We start from the raw sequence: 15397 nt of genomic DNA, 5'->3' as shown, positions 1-15397 counted from the left end.
GGGATCATTGTAGTACTTACCTCCCAAGGCTGTTGTAAAGATCAAATGAGATAGTATGTATAAAATACCTTGTCCGACATAAACTATTATATTGGCTACTAGCTATTACTGAATTTATTTGGTATATCGTTAAATGGGTACATGTTATCTCTAAAAGAAAATGTAAACTCCTTGAGAGCTGATGCTCTTTTGCCTCCATACTGTGTCTCTGGCACCCAGCATAGTGCTTGGCACTTAGTAAGAGCTGACATGACTTTCTGATTCCAGTTCCAGCATTCTATTCATTATACCTCACTGCCTCTCCAAGACGCTTCCTCCTTAATTCATATCTTTGTCTAAAGCCTTTCTGTTCACCTCGGATGCTAACTAGGTCTTAGAGAGTCAAGATCTCTTTCCTTCTTGCCAATGAGCAGAGTCTACATATGTAATCTCATCAGACTGATTTAATTCATTTCTATTGTTAAGATGGCGGCTGCTATGACAGATCCAATCAGTCACTACTAGTGTGTGGTTTGACCCAAGACACATTCTGAAATCCCAAGTCATTTCTTGGTGGTAGGGGTTAAATGTAAAACAAACAAACATAAGAATAGCAACGACTAATCCCAAATACAAAAACTTCCTGTTTTTAAGAGAAAAAGGAGAGACACACACATAAGATATAAGAGGATTTGAAAGCTTTGGGAATATCAAATGATTTTTTTTTTGCAAAAAACAGTATTTTAATGTATAAATAAATCAGATACATAAGAATTATATTTTGCCTAAAATTTCACAGAAATAAAAATCAGGGGATAAAGTACTGAGCAGAATTTGCTTTAATATAATTAAAAAGTAATATCTTCTAAAATTATTATTTGTACATATACATATAGTCTAATACTTCAGATTCAAAGATAGAGTTATAATACATATACTATACATATAATGGACTATAAAGTTCAGAGATACTTCCTAAATCTAATTTCAGAAAGAAATATTTTTAAGGAATCAGCCTGGTTTTTTATTTAAAAAAATTTGTGGGCTACATCTAAAAACCCTAAGTTCCAGATTCATCACATATTAGTTTTGTGAATTTATTCTGAATCTCTGTTTCCTCACTGTAAAATTGAGGTAAGAATACTTAACCACGCCTGCTACATCTTAGGCACAGTCATGCATGGAGTGTGGGTTGGGTGTAATGGCACCTGGCTCGATGCCCACCCATGCCCACAGCCTTGTTGTGAGAACCAAGTAGGGTATTTATACAAAGTATTTCTCAACTGCAAAGTGCCATATAAATTTGTGCTATTATTATTTGTAGAAGCAACATGTTATTGTTCAGTCATTTTTCGGCTGCATCTAACTCTTTGTGATCCCACTTGGGATTTTCTTTGCAAAGATGTTATCGTAGTTTGCCATTTCCTTCTTCAGCTCATTTTCCTGCAAACAGGATTAAGTGACTTGCCCAGGGTCACACAACTAGTAAGTGTCTGAAGCTGGATTTGAACTTATGAAGATGAGTCTTCCTGACTTCAGGCTCAGAACTCTAACCACTGGACCACCTCGCTGCCCAGCAGCAACATAATCCAATGGAAAGAAGGGAGGGTATAGAATCGGAAGTTTGAATACTAGCTCTGCTTCTTCCTCCTTGTCACTTCACATTTCAACTTTCTTATATGTGCAATGCTTTGTTATAATGATTATATAATTTTAAGCCAAGGGAGCAATATAATGGGCCCTGTGGTACACATAGTCCTTCCTCCTTGGCTTTAAGATGCATATTTTAGACAAAAAAATTATGATTTTAATCACAGTTGCTCCGAGCCCCCAGTTAGGAAAATTCCTATCATTTAGGCAGAGTTTGGGATCTCTGCCTAACTTTTTATTTATATTGAACTCTCTGTGGTTGAGGTTTAATTCAATTGACTGGATATATCTGAGGAATAAAATGGCAAATTATATTATGGTGACTGGGTAGAAAGGCATCAGGAAGGTAAGTTGGGAAAAGAGCTGACATTTTCTTGGGACTTCCCCCAACCTTGGTCTTCTTTTCCAGGATATCTCTACAACTGATGACCTTTTTTGATATCCTTCTCTGGCACATTTCAGTCTTATCTTTTTCCTTTTACACTTTACCTTTACTTTTTACACACAGAAGTGTACTAGAATGCTCTACTTGTTCTAGTCTCTCGAATGGACTCAGTTTTACTAATCTTGGTAACTTATAGGTAAACATAGGACTTTAAAGTTACAAAATACTTTTTAAGTGTCATATCATTTGATCCTCAAAACAACTCTGTGAGATAAGTACTATTATTGTCCCCATTTTACAGACTGACATAGATTAAATGGCTTGCCTAGAGTCAATCAGCTAGCAAGGATCTGATGCTAGATTTGAATTCATGACTTTCTCCAAGTCCAGTGTCTTACCTGGGACCAGATTTCCTCAACTTATCCAAATGTGAATCTTGTGTAGCATCTCTAGTCTGAAGAACCTTTCCATGACACATTGAAGACCTAAGAATGAAAATTATTGATTGGGTACCTTATCACTTACTTTATGTGGGGAGGGGGTGTTGAATATATCACTTGACCCTCACCTCTGTTAAATGAGAGGGTTGGATTAGATAACCTCTAAGTTTGCTATTAGCTCAGAATAAATGGTCCTTTGAATCGAAAAGGCTTTTAAAATTCATATCAAATGTTTCTGGATGATTGTTAAGTTCATAATAAAAGAGAAAATGAAAAAAAAATTCATATTGAATAGTAAGAGTGGCCAAAATGGATAACCACTAGAAAAAAGAGGCAAAATAATGTCAATTTGCATAAATTATTTACATCCTTTAGGAGGGCTTGTTGTTATCCTGTTCCAAGTCCCAGCATCTGTTCACAGTGCCATTATCTGACCCTCTTCCCTCCCAATTACTCTAGACACCACAATGCTCCTGGGACTGTTTTCAAAGAATGTGTGTGCTAAGGGAGGAGACACCCTCAGGAAAAAAACATCTGGGCACAAATAAAGGCATGAAGGACACACCCAGGGGCTCAGCTTCTGGGTCCATCCAACCATGCTACTCACCTGGATTCTTTCTCTTCCCTCCTCATACCCAAAGTGTGCAGCCTCCAGTATTTTTGCCAAGAAACCCCAAATGGGGTAACGTAGAATCAGATAGGAATGACTGAAGAACAACTCAGGAGTGTAAAGTCAGTGATATAAAAGATGCCCTCCCAAAGTCTGTGATGTATTCTCACCCTGGTACATTCAGGGTCCAGTGGAAGAGCTGGGAATATGGAGAAAGTGAAAAACATTCTCTGCCCTCAAGGAGTTTACATTGTGATGAAGGAGGCAACATCCACATGAGCCGTATACAGTGTAATTAGAAGATGAACTCGGAGGCAAGACACCTGGAGTTAGGAAGGGAAATATAGGATTTGAGCTAAATGTTGAGGGACAGAGAAAACAGGGAATGAAAGTGAGGAGAAAGAATAATACCAATATGGAGGCCAACCAGAGAATAGTCATAGTTTCTTGAGGGAGAATACCTTGTAGGATAGACAGTAAGTAGGTCAAAGCAGCTGAATTGTAGACTATGCAGAAGAAAGAAGAATGTGAGCATTCCGGAAAGAATGACCAGGTTAAGATGAAGAGATTCAAATTGATCGGGTTGTAGAAGATTTTTAAAATTTAAATGTAAAGATTATTATTTATTAATACATTATTAAAATAGAGAATCACTGGAATTTATTGATTATTGATTATTTGTGTGACATAATGAGAAATTCATTTGGTAAATTGAACAGAGCATAGACTGTAATGGAGAAAGACTTGAAGAAAGGAGTCCCACTAACTAGAAATCTATTGCTTTAGTCTAGGTGTGAGATGATCAGAGGCTAAACCAGAGTGGTGGTTATAGGAGAGATACGACGAAGGAAGAAATGACAAAAATTGGCAGTAGACTGGTGATGCAAATGTGAATATGGGGGGAGGAGTTGAGATGATGAGCTTTGGTTAATTGGGCGAATAATGATCTTATATCCTAATGAACTGGAAAAATAGGACGCTGATGAAAAGTCGAAAATCCTTGACCCTCTGAAGTTCATAAGACCTTCCTCTGATCAAGGAGGGTGATGGCAGAGGTGGGAATGGCATGGAAGCCAAGATTCTCTCATCTCCTCCTTGAGCAAGTTTTTTCTCAGGAACTTGGCAAAAATCCCCATCATTAAGCCGACAGATTTCTTGAATTTTGGGGGCTCCAAACTGATCTACTATTAAAGACCCATAGCACATGACCAAGTCTTCTTAGCCAATAAGAATTCAGGCCCTTTATTTTATACAATGTCTATTAAGGATTTCTTATACCTACTCTAAAACCGTTATTTAATTACTTGGTCAATACAAGTGTTCTCACCTGGCTAAGCCAGTTACTTCAAAGTGGAGTGACTGGTGCCATTGATTCTTATCCCTATTAAGCTGTTTCCTATATGTACTGTCTACTTCAGTAGCCTTGTGCAAAATGTGGAGCTTTAGGGCAGCTGCTTCCAGTTCCAAGGGTTCAATGGAAGCCCCTCAGAACAGCACCTGTGGAGGGCCCAGCCAAGCTCCTTTTGGCCTCTGTTACATCCTGGTGGGCTTTTCCCTATAAACTATTAGACTATTAACTTGAGATACATGAACTTGTCTCTTATTTTTATTTATATATTATATTTATATCATAAAATATATTATTAAATTTTTATAAAAATATATTTTGGTAAGCATATTTCAGCCTAATTGATTTTCTGTATAATCCTCTGAGTTTTATTTTATGCATCCCAACATTACTCTGAGTAGGAGTCCATAGGCTTTACCAGACAGTCAAAGGGTCCCGTTACACACAAAAAAGTTAAGATCTCCAACTCAGACTGTGTTTGCAATGAATAAGACAGGGATAAGTTGAGTCTAGATCAAAGACTAGGAGTTGCTGATTTTGTCTACCTTCGGAACTCTGCTTCTTCCATTTGTCAGCATGAGCCCTGGCTTTTATGACCTCAGGGGCAGAACGTTGGCCAGTCCACCCCACTCTAGTGGATGGACTGTAGCTCATGCTCTAGGTTACAAGAGATAGGACTCACTCCCCCTTCCAGAAACTGCCCGAGACCCTGGGGCTTGAGCTTAGAAAAGTCAAGTTGGAGTCTTCAACCAGTTCTGGGTTTTAAGTATATTATGTCCCTTCAAGTTCTTTATGCCAGCCCCTAGAAGTAATCCTACTACCCTTCTTATGTTAAGTTAGGAGGATTTGCAATAGTTAAATGGCCAGATCCAAAAGGTAGTCATTAATTCTTTAAAGACAACTATAGGTCCTTTGTTGAATGCCACAAGAATATATTTCGATAAGCATATTTCAGTCTAATTGATTTTCTGTATAATCCTTTTTGAACTATATGATTTTTATCAATGATTTGGTAAAAAATATGGTTGGAGGAGCAGCGAGGTAGCACAGTAGATGGAATGCTAGACCTGAAGTCAGGAAGACTCATCTTTCTGAGTTCAAATCTGGCCTCAGATACTTATTGGCTGTGTGACCCTGGTCAAGTCACTTAATCCTGTTTGCCTAAAAAAATAAAAAAAAGAGTATAAATAGAGTGTTTATAAAATTAGCAGATGGCACCAAGCTTGAAAGCTAAACATTGGTTGATACATGAAGGATCCAAAATTATCTCAACAAAATAGAACATTAGAATCTAATAATATAGACTTTAATAAGGATAAATGATGAAGTAAAGGCATTTATTAAGTGTTTATTATGTGCAAAGCAATGAGGATATAAATATAAAAGTAGGTTAGTCTCTGCTTTCAAGGGGTTAATATTCTAATAGAGAAAGGCACACAAGTGAGATAGAGGCCAAATGATCCTAGAGGAGCAAGGTGGGTGGATGCTAATTCATATTCTTTAATGTAATTTTCATTGATAACATCACATCCATTTCTTATGGGCTGCCAAGAGAAATAGTCTGTTTCCTCTAATGAGTTCTTCAAGCAAAGGTTGGAGGATGAGTTGGGGACAGGGTGGAGGATTGCTGAGGTCCCTTTTAACTCAGAAATACTGTGGATCTACTTTTATTCCTGCTTTATGGGGCCAGGAGAAACAGTATACTCAGTCTTTCACTCAACAGACCTTCAAATATGTGTAACCAGGTATCATAGCTTCTTCTTTCTCTCCATCAGTAAATACACACCTTAGACTTTTTGACTTTGGGATAACTCTGTTTTCTTCAACCAACTATTGAAGGTCACACTGTTAACAAGCTGTTACACTAGGAGAACATGGCCCTATTGAGGCTTCAGGTTTTGTTATATCTACTCTTTTCTGCTTCTAGGCTAAGAGGTATCAGAATAGTCTGCAAGCTTTTGAGTTCTGAAACATAGACAGAATGAGCCACAAGAGGTCTATGAGCTATGGTCCAGGTTTGACTTTCCAGTATCTCAACACAGCCCCAAGGAGCATCCAGGTCCCAACCCAGTAGTGGATTGACCCTGTATCCTGGGTCCTACAAGAGGAATGGATTTATCCATTATTATGTAACATTTGGAAGTCCACTTTCTCCAGGATTGGGGTGAGATAGAGGAAAATGAATTCCCCACTCAGTTATTGGATGTAAATGTTTATACTTTTTCTTGCTATACTGAGTTGTTCAATCTTCCTTTAATAAAGTGAATTGATGTTAATTGCTCTAATAATTCCGGGGTTGCAATTACCAGTGATTGATATTGGGGACAACATACTGGAATGGGGGCTTGAAGTCATAGCATTAGAAAAAACATTAATTACTCTGGCCACTCAGGGGTTCTACCAGCCTTGTTATGGGTGATTAGTGTGACACAGAGTTGGGACAAAAATCTTCAGAGATTTTTACAGGTTATATTTGGACTTTCTAGTATTGGTCCTTGTGTGAGTCCCTATGATCCTGTACATTCCAAATCTCAACTGCATAAATTGGCAAAAGACAGAACTCGCAATTCAAGTATTTCAAAGTAAAAATTGAAAGTATTTTTCCATCTAATTGTAGCCTCAGAAAGCACAAATCAAAGCATTTAAAAAGAGCCTTTTTTTCTCAGTCTTTTCGCCTATCAGGAGCCCTGTGGTTTGTAATAGTTTGGGTACCAGCTGAAGAGATGGACAGTCCATTTTTCACATTGTTTTCCTTCATGTAGGTTTTTCTAAATAGATGGCCAAATCTCAGCAAAGAGCACAAATCTTTTCCCAGTCTATGAAGTTGCAAGAATTAGCCTTAAGTATCACTTCTTTGGTTAGACACTAGTTGAGACAATTCTGCCAAAACGAGGCATCAGTTTATGACTGCCTCCATTAAAGCATCTATTTCTAGCCCAAGTTGCCCCATCCTCCATGCCTCTGACAGTGGTTGGGTTTTTCTACCTATATCTGACTACATTTGCTTCAGACATTAAGTGAAAACTTTCTTGGCTGCAGAAAGTTCTTTCTCTCTCTTTCTGTCTCTCTGTCTCTGTCTCTCTCTGTCTGTCTCTGCCTCTGTCTCTGTGTCTGTCTCTGTGTCTGTCTCTGTGTCTCTGTGTCTCTGTGTCTCTGTCTCTCTCTCTGTCTCTCTCTCTGTCTCTCTCTCTCTCTCTCTCTCTCTCTCTCTCCCCAATCTATCCTTTTATAAAGTTAGCAATCCAACTCTGTTTTCAATGTTAAAACTTAAAACCAGTCCAAAGGAAAATGTTCTTTCAATGGTCCTGAAGATTTGTATTCGGGAAACAGCTGGAGACACAGCCGACCATCCTAATCATGCCCAGTTGCTGCTGGTCATGTTGCACATTCAGGAAATTCATAATTAGGTGGTTATATCCCCAGTGTTTCCCCTGCAGAACTCTTTACAATCTCCAATTTGTCTTCTTTCTTGTCATCTGAAACAACAGAGAAAGCTGAGGAGGTGGGGGAAGGGACATTTAAATTTAATCCATCCTAAATTCAAATAAAACAAGTTGTGTTTATGAGCACTTCCCCCACCCCAAACAAACCTTGGACCCCAATACAAACATTATGAGCAACAGGGTAGTCTGTATAAAACATGGAGGAGAGTAGAAAGGCTAATGGGCTGGTTCTGGGTAATTTGCAAAAATTACAGTAAATGTTCATTAATTACATTTTAAAATGTTTTCTTAATGCCTTCTCCTTTTATTCACCATTATTTTTAGATGTAGTGCTTCTCCCTTGCCCTCAACCATAGAATCCCTCTTTGTAATAAAGGAAAACCAACTGAATCAATGTCTATGTCTGGTCAAGCCAGTGGCATTTGGTACTTCTAGTCTCCTTCCTTTGCAATGAAGCTTTTTTAAAAAAAAAATTAACTAATTTAATTTAGAATATTTTTCCATAGTTACAAGATTCATGTTCTTTCCCTCCCCTCCTCCCTCCCCACTCCCAGAGCCAATGAGCAGTTACACTAGGTTTTACAGGTATTATTGATCAAGACCTTTTTCCATATAATTAATATTTGCAATAAAGTGATCATTTAGAGTCTACATCCCCAATCATATCCCATGAAAACATGTGATCAAGCAGTTGTTTTCCTTCTGCATTTCTGCTCCCACAGTTCTTTCTCTGGATGTGGATAGTGTTCTTTCTCATAAGTCCCTCAGAATTGTCCTGGATCATTGCATTGTTGCTAGTAGAGAAGTCCATTACATTCAATTGTGCCATGGTGTATCAGTCTCTGTGTACAACATTCTCCTTGTTCTGCTCCTTTCACTCTAATTCAGTTTCAGGATTCTTTTTTGATTTTCAAGAACCAATTCTGGTCATTACATTTACTTGGAGTTTGGCTTCCTTTGAACAGTTTTGGGATTCCTTTTAGTATTCTGTTAGCAGTTTTTAGGATTTAGGAGAGTTTTAGGATTCCTTTAGCAGCTGTTGGTGTTCATTTTTGTTTATTTTTTCATTCTGACTATTATGTATCTTATTCTCCTGGTTCTGCTGACTTCATTCTCTATCAGTTCATAAATCTTTCTATGATTGTCTAAATTCTTCTTATTTGCAATTACTTGAAGCACAATCACATATATTAAAAATATTATATTTAAAAATATTTACATTTTTTCTTTTAAAAAACTTAAATATGAAAGTGTAATATGCAAAGAATAGAAAAAGAGGGCTATTTGTAGAATATATAAGTATATTCCTATATATGTATATGTAATATGTTTTTAAATATAATATATAATTAGAATACATAAATAATATATTCTGTTAGTTCATGCACCAGAATATGTTAAGCCATTTCTCAGCCAGCGGGGATGCACTATTTTCTAGAGTTGTGTGTGTGTGTGCCTACCTCCAAAAGCTGTTCTTAGATTATTGAGATATGTTTGGGACCTTTCTGTCTTTGACTTCCTTGTTGAAGTCCAGCAGTAGCAGTGAGATGTCTCAGAGGGTAAGACTTTTCTTTCATAATTCCAAATTTTATAAAGAATGGTTTGATCAAATTACAGTTCCCCCTGACAATGCATTAGGTGGCTATCTTCCTACAGTGGCCTTTCCAACAGTGGTTACTTTTTTTTTTGGTCATTTTTCCTGATTTTATAAGGGGATTGTGGGGAGGTTAATTTTAGGCAACATTTAGACAAGTTTTATATTTACTGTAATGAAAAATCTGGAGTGTTCTGTAATTTAAAGCAAAATCTGTGTATATCATCTTCTCAAAGGTGATGGATTTTAGATCATCTAGTAATACTGAGACTTCTATAATTTAGTGCTGACATATCATGTAATATCTTTAAATGAAGTTGGCATTACTTATTCCAAAATCTCCAACCTCTTCTTTTTCCTTCTTCTTTTTTTAAACCTTTATTTTCTGTCCTAGAATTGAAACTAAGTATTGGTTCCAAGGCAGAAGGGTGATAAGGGCTAGCAACAGGGGTTAAGTGACTTGCCCAGGGTCACACTGCTAGGAAGAATCTGTAGCCAGATTTGAACCCAGGGCCTTTCATGTTCAGGCCTGTGTCTATCCCTAGAATCCTCCATTTCTCTCTTTCCTTCTCTTTCCATTTCTTTCTTTCCTTCCTTCCTTCCTTCCTTCCTTCCTTCCTTCCTTCCTTCCTTCCTTCCTTCCTTCCTTCCTTCCTTCCTTTCTTTTTCTAGAGATCCCCCACTTTCTAGTCATTATAGCAACAAAGAGAGTGATAAATAACAGCACCTTCAGTAATTACAGAGGACCTTTCTGTGGGTGGACCTGAAATAGCCACTCATTATTTCACTGACAATTCTCCAAAGTCATAGGAGATCATTGAGCATCAGAGTTATAGTCAGCAGAAGCCATTCAAGGAAAAGATCAAGATAGGCATGTGAAAGCACTGATGAAGTCCAAATGTCAAATATGTCTCACATCTGTACCTCTGTCTTCTCCTCTGGTCAGCTCATTTTAGGAAGATCTCTGAGGTGCTGGAGAATGTCCAGAGAGAGGCAAACAAGATGATAAGAGAAATAGAGCATCATATGTGAATCGCCTAAAGGAACTGGAACATTTTAGACTGAAGAAGAGAAGATTTAGGGAAAGATCAGCAGCAGCCATCCTCAACCTAGTAAGGGGGTGGGGATCCAGTTCAATTTAGTCATCAAATTCAATCAATTCACATTCATTTTGTGCCTTGGCATTTAGTGGCCAAGGAACTATCCTTGGTGCTAGGAACACAAAGAGAAACAAACCTGTTATTTGCCCTTGAAAAGCTTACATTCTCCTTAGATAAAAGAGATCAGCGGGGTGGCATCAAGGGAAGAAGGCCATGCATTCAGTCAGAAAGACCTGAATTCAAATCCATCCAGGGACAATTAATATCTGAAGACCTTGGGCAAGTCACTTAACCCTGTTTGCCTCAGTTTCCTCATCTGTAAAGTGAACTGGAGAGGGAAATGGTAAACCACTCCAGTTTCTTAGCCAAGAAAACCTTAACTGGGGTTACAAAGAGTTGGATGTAACTGAACAACAAAAAGGTTTGGCTCCCTATCTTTCTGCTCCACTTGAAGGTGAACTCAGGCTCTTCCTACTAATTCTGACTTTAAATATTTCATTCTGTCTCATATCCATTTCCTTCTTTCTACTTGCATGGCTGCCATTTGAATTCCAACCCTCATTGCCTCTTGCTTACACTATTATAACAGCCTCTTGGTCATTCTGCTTGCTTCTAGTTACTCTTCCCAATCTATCCTTCATGTAACTGCCAAAATTCTCTTTATAAGACACAGGCCTGACCAAAAAACTCCCCTACTCAAAACCTCCAGTGGCTCCCTATTTTCCCTAGGCTAAAATTCAAAGATGACAGGTTGGCTCTTTGAGGTTTACCAGAATGTGGTTCCAGTCTTCTAGTCTTCTTTCAAGCTTTGTGCAGTGACAGTATCATAGCCAATGAGGTTTAACTGAGGTGTGATTATTGCTAATTGAAGACTTTTTTAGTCTTATTTCACATTGTTCCATTTTACACACTCTATGTTCCAGTCAAAGAAGTATATGGAGGACTAACTAACTAACTGACTAGTTATTAACAAGGAGGACTAAATGTTGGGCATCAGGGCTTGCTGCCCCCCTTTCAGGGCTGCTCACCCACTTTTTTTTTAAACCCTTGTACTTCGGTGTATTGTCTCATAGGTGGAAGATTGGTAAGGGTGGGCAATGGAGGTCAAGTGACTTGCCCAGGGTCACACAGCTGGGAAGTGGCTGAGGCCAGGTTTGAACCTAGGGTGCTCACCCACTTTTGATGTCCACCTCGCACTCAGCTCTCACCTGTGGCTCCAAGAAGCTGTATCATGTGCAGTGGTCACTCTGGCAAAACTCTCTGGGCTGATGGGCTGTTGAGTTAGAGGACTGTCTATTCCAATCATTTGGAAACTTCCCCAAAGGAAGGGGCGGATGAGAGCAGTCGATTCTAACAGCCCGGAAAATGGCTGAAGCGGACACTGTGGCGTGCGGAGAGTTGGTCAGACATGGAAGACATCAGGGTCATCCGGTACATCCTGGGCCATCTCCAGACCTGATTTTTGTCTAGCCACTGGCCGTGGATAACTCTGGAAGAGAGACTAAGGCTGATGACTTTGTACACTCTGCTTCACTTAAATCCAATTCACTTACAATTCAAGACCATGTCATAATGTCATCGGTCCTCTTCAAAATGAAGAAGGAATAAATTCCAGTTGAAGTGATTCAGGAGCCATTTCTTGTATAAAACATGCTGTCTCAAAGATGTTAGGAGGTGCAGTGGATTAAGCATGGGGTCTTGAGTTTGGAAGACCCGGGTTCAAATCCAGACTCAGATACTTAGTAGCTGTGTGACCTGAGGCAAGTCACTAAATCTCTGTCTGCCTTAGTTTCCTCATATCTAAAATGGGGATAATAAGAGCAGCTAACTTCCAGGGTTGTGAGGATACAATAAGAAAATATTTGTAAAGTGCTGAATGAGAACTCGAAGCTCTAAATAAATGCTAAATTTCTTTTTCTTTTTTTTTTTTAAACCCTTAACTTCTGTGTATTGGCTCCTTGGTGGAAGAGTGGTCAGGGTGGGCAATGGGGGTCAAGTGACTTGCCCAGGGTCACACAGCTGGTAAGTGTCTGAGGCTGGATTTGAACCTAGAACCTCCCATCTCTAGGCCTGACTCTCAATTCACTGAGCTACCCAGCTGCCCTCATCTTTTTTTTTTTTTTTTTTTTTTTTTTTTTTTTTTTTTTTAAGTAATCCTTACCTTCTGTCTTGGAATCAATATTCTGTATTGGTTCTGAGGCAGAAGAGTGGTAACGATGAGGCAACAGGGGTCAAGTGACTTATCCAGGGTCACACAGCTAGGAAGTATCTGAGGCCAGATTTAAACCTAAGACCTCCCATCTCTAGCCCCTGGTTCTCAATCCACTGAGGTACCCAGTCGCCTCTCTAAATTTCTTTTAAATTAAATTAAATTTTGCCTCTATACTTTTGTAAAAGCTATTCCCAGTGCATGGAATATACTCCGTCTTCATTTCTACTAGTCAAAATGATTAAATTTTATAAAGGGAACTAATTTAAATTCATAATAGTGAATCATTCTTCAACTGATAAATGCTTAAAGGACATGAACAGAGAAGTTCTATATGCTCTAAATCACTAATAATTAAGAGAAATAGAAATTCAAGCATCTCTGAGGCGCATACCTCACATCCACACGATTGGCAAAGTTGACAAAAAAAGTAGCCAAAAAAAAAAAAAAAGGCTACTATGGGAAAAATAGGCATATTAATCCACTGTTGGTAGAGGTATGAACTGGTCCAGTTATTCTGGAAAGTTAGCTGAAAGATATTTAGGGGACAGCTAGATGGCCCAGTGAAGAGAATGCCAGGTCTGGAGTCAGGAGGACCAGGGTTCAAATTTGACCTCAGATGCTTCCTAGTTGTGTGACCCTTGTCAAGTCACTTAACCCCAATTGCCTAGCCCTTGTTGCTTATCTGTCTTAGAATTGACATTAAAAATAGAAACTAAGGGTTTAAAAAAAGGAAAGGAAAAGAAAGTAGTTGGAAAGCAATTTGGAACTATGCCCCCAAATTTACTAAATTGAGCTTAGCCTTTGACCCAGTGATACCATTACAAGGAAAGAAGAAAAAGAACCATATGAACACGGCCTCAGCCACTTCCCAGCTGTGTGACCCTGGGCAAGTCACTTGACCCCCATTGCCCACCCTTACCACTCTTCCACCTATGAGACAATACACCGAAGTACAAGGGTTAAAAAAAAAAAAAAGAACCATAGGAACAAAAATATTTCTAGAAGCTCTTTTTATGGAGGAGAACTGGAAACCAAGGGGGTGCCCATCAGCTGGAAAAAAACCAATATGGCGCAGAAATGCAGGAGGATGCAGACATGATGAAGGGGTCCGTTTCAGAGCAGTGTTAACAAATGCAGCTGATGCTTGTTGTGATCCAGTGACAACACTGGCAAGACGGAATGATGAAGGCTGAGCTGAGGTGTCATGTTGCCTTTCAGGGCTGTCTCATTCATCCAGTGGTTAGAGCTAGTCATCTTCTCAGGTTACCTGTTGGTTGGTTATCTGCATAAATTTTCTATTTTCCCCCAAATAGAATGTAAACCTTTTGAGGGCAAACACAACTTGGGTTGGTTTTCTCTAGGCATCAAGAACAATGCACGGTGGATCGTAGGTTCTAAAGAAATGTTCCATGGATTGAATTTAAGGTCTATAAAGTACTATCCCTCACCCAACCGCCCCGTGAGGTAGGCTGTGCATATGTGATTTTCTCCATTTTACCAAAGGGGAAATTGAAGGTGAGGGAATTTAAGGGAGTTGCCCATTATCACACAGGTACTTAGTGCCAGAACTGACAATCGAACCCACAACCCCTGGCTCCTGTTTTGTTTTTCTGCTACTACATTATGGTGCCTAGTCTAGGCAAGGAGACATTTCAGGTCAAGGTCTCAGCAATCTTAATACCCTGATCAAAGGGGATGCCTCAGCGAGGGGCTCCTTACCTTCTAGCCCTAGCCCTGAGATTGCAGTCATCACTGAGAACACCATTGCAGTTAGTGGCAAAAATGAATGAGAATGGTGGCTGTGGGTAGAGCGCTCACATTTGATTATTTGTAAAACATCCCAAGTTCTGTTCAAGAAGGATAGAGGGCTAGCCTCAAAGCCGAGGTTCTTTACCTCTTTTGTGTCATGGTCCCCCTTGGTAGTTTGGTGAAGCAGATGATTCCTTTCTGAGAGGACCTGGGTTCGAATGTGACCTCAGACACTTTCTAGTTGTATGATCCTGGCCAAGCCACTTACCCTTACTTCTCTTCTGCCTTGGAACCAATACACAGTATGGATTTTAGGAAGGCAAAGTTAAAAAAAAAAAAGAAAGAGGGCAGCTAAGTGGCTTAGTGGATAGAGAGCCATCCCTAGAGATGGGAGGACCCGAGTGCCAATGTGACCTCGGACACTTCCTAGCTGTGTGACTGTAGAGAAGTCATTTAACCCCAATTACCTAATCTTTACTTCTTTTCTGCCTTGGGATGGACACATGCATTGCTTCTAAGATAGGAGGCAAGGGATGGAAAAAGAAAGTAGATGGTTAATTACATGCCAATATATGAGCCAACTACATCACCCTGTTCCAGTTGGAATCTGTACCAACAGGATAGATCATCAGAAGGAACCACATGGAAAATACATTTCTCTAATTTCTGTTTTTCCTGCATTTGATACTCCTGCAGTCCAAGGCCTGAAGGGCTATTACCCCCAGGTAGCATTTTCCCAAATACAAGCCAAAATCAGGCTCTGAGAAACACACGGAAGTTTCTCGATATCGCATTTTTCACTGTCTGATTCCTGACATTCAATGCTTTGTTTTCTTGAAAATAAAATAGACGCTTTGAAAAACAAATGACTTGCATGGCTTCAACTT

The 15397-nt window shown here is 39.2% G+C and overlaps 1 pseudogene; it reads left to right on the top strand.

Moving 5' to 3' along the window:
• Positions 1-11353: 11353 nt before the first annotated feature.
• On the top strand, positions 11354-11513 carry LOC123243540 (annotated as a pseudogene).
• Positions 11514-15397: the final 3884 nt, after the last annotated feature.

Source organism: Gracilinanus agilis, chromosome 3, assembly GCF_016433145.1.
Source record: "Gracilinanus agilis isolate LMUSP501 chromosome 3, AgileGrace, whole genome shotgun sequence".
NCBI classification, from domain to species: domain Eukaryota; kingdom Metazoa; phylum Chordata; class Mammalia; order Didelphimorphia; family Didelphidae; genus Gracilinanus; species Gracilinanus agilis.
This window is presented reverse-complemented; position numbering and strand designations above follow the sequence as displayed.